At 33.2% G+C, this 5,052-nt stretch overlaps 1 pseudogene; it reads right to left on the bottom strand.

Moving 5' to 3' along the window:
• Positions 1-343: 343 nt before the first annotated feature.
• Positions 344-3,230, bottom strand: LOC114048087 (annotated as a pseudogene).
• Between the last annotated feature and the right edge of the window lie 1,822 nt (positions 3,231-5,052).

Consider the following 5,052-nt stretch of genomic DNA (forward strand, 5'->3'; position numbering starts at 1 on the left):
GGTGGCAGATAAGAAATGGATTCTGGATTTGGCTGATTTACACAGCTCATTTTATTAAATTGTTTTGAATTAAAAAAGTGAAATGCTTCATTATATTTTCTCAGAATTAACTACAAAGATTACAGAGTCCTACACAGTTTAAAGACACAAAGTGGAGGCTGAGTGACTAGATGTCACCTCAGGAGCAGAATTTAAGAAAGTTAGTTCTTCGAGTAGAATCACACCATGACTCTGGCAGCAGATACAAAGGAATGATGCTTGGAGAGAAGGTAAGTGACATTCTGCAGTTGGCCGGTTGACAGAAGAGAGTCCCACTCTGAGACAGACTCTTAGACTCGATGATTTATCTTTCACTGCTCATGCCTCTGTCTATAATTTCAATAACACAAAGTCCTCTCTAAATTGGGTCTGTCAAAAGGAGACCCTGGGGAGCGCAAATCTTCTCATTCTGTTTCTCAATATATTTGGTAATTTTCTTCAAAACCTTTTATTAATGTGTTTCCATGCACAAAGAGATAGTATATGCTGTCAAACAAAGCAAACAACCTTCAAGGTAAGATTGGCCCCCAAGCATTTCTGCTTCAGGATGAAGGTTATTTAGAGTGCAAACTGTTTCTTCAAACTGCTGCCAGCCAACCTGGTTCTCCAAATTGGCGGGGAACTTGATCTGGAACTGGCACCAGGTACCACTGCTGTAGTGCTGCTAGTTGAAGACCTTGTAGAACACAGGTGCCTGAGAAGCCTCATGGCAGCTGGGGCCTGGCTATGATTGTACTGCCTCCTCTATGTCCCTCCATCTGCTGTCACACAGACTTGTCCCTCTAAACACTGATCTTGTAAGAAAAGTTCCTGATGATAGCAAATGAAGAACAGTCAGCAGGAAGTTCATAATGCTGATAGTTATTATTTTAAACAGAAATTAAACCAAAAAACATAATTTGCTTTGAAATTATGCTGAGATGCTGACAATTCTTTTTTCCTCCTTAACAATATTTTATTTTTCCCATTTACATGAAAAGATAGTTTTTAACATTCATTTTTGTAAAGATTTTAGTTCAATTTTTTCCCTCCTTCCATCATCTATCCCATCCCTAAGACAGTAAGCAATCTGATACAGGTTAAAATGTATAATCATGTTAAGCATATTTCCACATTAGTTATGTTGTGAAAGAATAAGAATAAAAGAGGGAAAGAATAAGAGAAAAAAAATGAAAATAGTATGCTTCAATCTGCATTCAGACTCCATAGTTCTTTCTCAGGACATGATTAGCATTTTCCATCATGAATCTTTTGGAATAGTCTTGGATGATTGCATTGCTGAGAAGAGCTTGGTCTATCATAGTTAATCATTACACAATGTTGCTGTTACTGTGTACAATGTTTTCCGCCTTCTGTTCACTTCACTCAGCATCAGTTCATGTAAGTCTTTCCAGGTTTTTCTGACATCCACGTGCTCATCATTTCTTTCTTTCTCTTTCTTTCTCTCTTTCTCTCTTTCTTTTTTGCTTTCTTATTTAATTACTGTTCATCATTTCTTATGGAACAATAGTATTCCCTTACATTCATATACCACAATTTGATCAGCCATTCTTCAATTAATGGGTATCCCCTCAATTTCCAATTCTTTGCCACCAAAAAAAGAGATGTTATAAATATTTGTGTACATGAAGGCCTTTTTAATTTTTTTATGATCTCTTTGCTACACACAACTACTAGGGTTACTTTTTGGATCAAAAGGTATTCACCATTCTATAGGTCTTTGGGCATATATCCAAACTGCTTTCCAGAACGGTTGGATTATTTCACAACTCCACCAACAATGAATTTGTGTTCCAATTTTCCCTCATCTTCTCCAACATGGATCATTTTTCTTTTCTGTCATATCAGCCAATCGGATAGGTGTGAGGTGAGACATCAGAGCTGTTTTAATTTGAATCTCTCTAATCAGCACTGATTTGGTATTTTTTTATTTGATTATGCATCACTTTAATTTCTTCATCTGAAAACTGTCTGTTCATATCTTTGGACCATTTATCCATTGGAGAATTACTGGTATTTTTATAAATTTGACTCAGTTCTCTATATATATTTAGAGATGAGACCTTTATAAAAGAGACTTTCAGTAAAAATTGTTTCCCAGCTTTCTGCTTTCCTTCTAATCTTAGTTGCATTGATTTTGTTTGTGCAAAAACATTTTAATGTTATGTAATCAAAATTATCCACTTTGTATTTTATAATATTCTCTATCTTTTGTTCAGTCATAAATTCTTCCCTTCTTTATAGTTCTAAAAGATAAACTATTCCTTGGTCTCTTAATTTGCTTATGGATGGTTTGATGGTTTGAGATGTTGGTCTATGCCTAGTATCTTCCACAGTATTTTCTAGCTTTCCCAGCAGTTTTTGTTAAATATGGAGTTCTTATCCCAGAAGCTGATGTCTTTTAGCTTATCAAACAGTAGACTACTATAATCATTCAATCCTGTATCTTGTGTACCTAATGTATTCTGCTGATCCACCACACTGTTTCTTAGCCAGTACCAAATAGTTTTGATGAGTGCTGCTTTCTACCATAGTTTTAGACCTTGTATGATGAGGCTAATTTGCTTTGATTTTTTTACATTAATTCCCTTTTCATTCTTGATCTTTTGTTCTTCCAAATTAATTTTTGTTATAATTTTTTCTAGTTCTATCAAATGCTTTTTTGGTAGTTTGATTGGTATGACAATAAAAAAGTAAATTAATTTAAGTAGAATTGTAATTTTCATTATACTAGCTCAGCCTAACCATGAACAATCAGTATTTTTCCAATTGTTTAGATCTGACTGTATTTTTGTGAAAAGTATTTTGTAAGTGTGTTCATGTTGTTCCTAGGTTTGTTTTGGCAGGCAGACTCCAACTATTTTATATTGTCTACAGTTATTTTAAATGGAATTTTTCTTTCTATCTCTTGTTGCTGGGCTTTGTTGGTAATATATAAAAATGATGATGATTTACATGAGTTTATTTTATATCCAGAAACTTCATTAAAGTTGATAATTGGTTCAAGTAGTTTTTTAGTTGATTTTCTAGGATTCTCTAAATCTGACATCATATCATCTGCAGAGCAATAGCTTTGTTTCCTCATTGCCTACTCCAATTCCTCCAATTTCATTTTCTTCTCTTATTTCTAAACCGAACATTTCTAATACAATGTTGAATAATACTAGTGATAACAGGCATACCTGTTTCATCCCGGGTTTATTGGAAATGCTTCTATTTTATCCACATTACACATATTTGCTTACTGGAAGAAAGGGGAAAGGAGGAGTAGAATGGGGTAAATTGACATAAAAGAGTCAAGGAAAAGTTTTTACAGTGGAGACAAAGAAGAGAAGGTGAGGGGGAATGAGTGAACTTTACTCTCATCATAATTGGCTCAAAGAAGGAGTAATATATGCATTCAATTGAGTTTAAAAGTTTATCTTTCTCTATAAGAAAGTGGGAGGCAATGGGAATAAGAGAAAGGGGGATATAAAAAGGAGGGCAGATTTGGGAAGGTGACAGGTTTAAGTAAAACTTTTTTGAGGAGAGACTGGGTGAAATGAGAGAGAGGATAGAAATAGGAGAAATAGAAAGGAGGGAGACATAGTTAGCAATAGCAAATCTAAAAGAAATTTTGAAGCAAGTTTCCCCGATAAAGGTCTCATTTCTCAAACATAGAGAAGTGAGTCAAACTTATAAAACTGAGAGCCATTCCCCAATTGATGAATGATTAAAATATATGAACAGTTTTCAGATGAATTATTAAAAGCTATCTATAGACTTATGAAAAATGCTCTAATTCACTATTGACTAGAGAAATGCAAGGTAAAAATGATTCTGATGTATTACCTCATAACAATTAGATTGACTAATAAGATAAAAAAGGAAAATGTCTAATGTTGGAAGGGATATGGGAAAAATGAGATATTAATGCCCTGTTGGTGGAATTGTGAACTGATTCAATCGTTCAGTAGAACCATACCTACCCTTTGACCTAGACATACCACTTCTGTGTCTGTATCCCAAAAGAGATTTAAAAAAGTAAAGGGATCTATATGTACAAAAATATTTATAGCAGCTCTTTTTGGGGCAAAGACTTAAAAACTGAGGGGATGCCCACCAATTGAGGAATGGTTGAACAAGTTCTGGTATATGATTATGATGGAATACTATTGTTCAAGAAGAAGTCATGAGCAGGGTGATATCAGAAATATCTGGAAAGATTTACATGTGCTGATGCATAGTGAAATGTACTGTACACAAAGTAACAGCAATATTATAAGATGATCAACTGTGACTGACTTAGCTTTTCTCAACAACACAAAGAAACAAGACAACTCCAAAAGATTTATGATGTAATATAATTAAAGGTAAATTCAATTATAGAAAACATATCACAGAAAACATTGTAGAAAATACCATTAATACAGCAGACAAAAACTTGATATTTTACATAAATAAGAGAAAGGCATGGCAAATTAAAGTAATTTGAGGTAACAGTTCAAATTCATCAAAATTTCAGAAAATAATTAGGAAAAAAGCATATTCAACACAAAATTGTGAAGAATCTGGTACAAATTTATGCATGGTAGAATTGCAAACTTAAAGAATATATTTATATAATAATCTGGCAATGCTTAGAACAAGTTATAAAAATAACTTTATCCTTTGATTCAATAATTACATTATTAGAAACTTACTAAATTTGCTATGATAAATCAACAATGAAGGATATGTTTTAATATCTGAAATATTTGTCACTTTAAAAATACAGAAGCAAACTAAATATCAAATGATAGTGGAATAGCTAAATAAATCCATGAATGTAATTCCTTGAAACAATAAAAATCATAGTTCCTAGGAAGAAATCTTGGAAGTTCTTTAATAATAACAAAGTGGGGTAAAAAAAAGCAGAACCAGAAGAATAGAGTTATTTGGAGTGCTCTTCTACTCCTCTTTCATAAGACCCATTGTCATCATTATGTACATTAGCCAATGAGAATTTGGTTTTGATACACTTTTCTCACATGG

Source organism: Vombatus ursinus, unplaced genomic scaffold, assembly GCF_900497805.2.
Source record: "Vombatus ursinus unplaced genomic scaffold, bare-nosed wombat genome assembly UNPS02014791.1, whole genome shotgun sequence".
NCBI lineage: Eukaryota > Metazoa > Chordata > Mammalia > Diprotodontia > Vombatidae > Vombatus > Vombatus ursinus.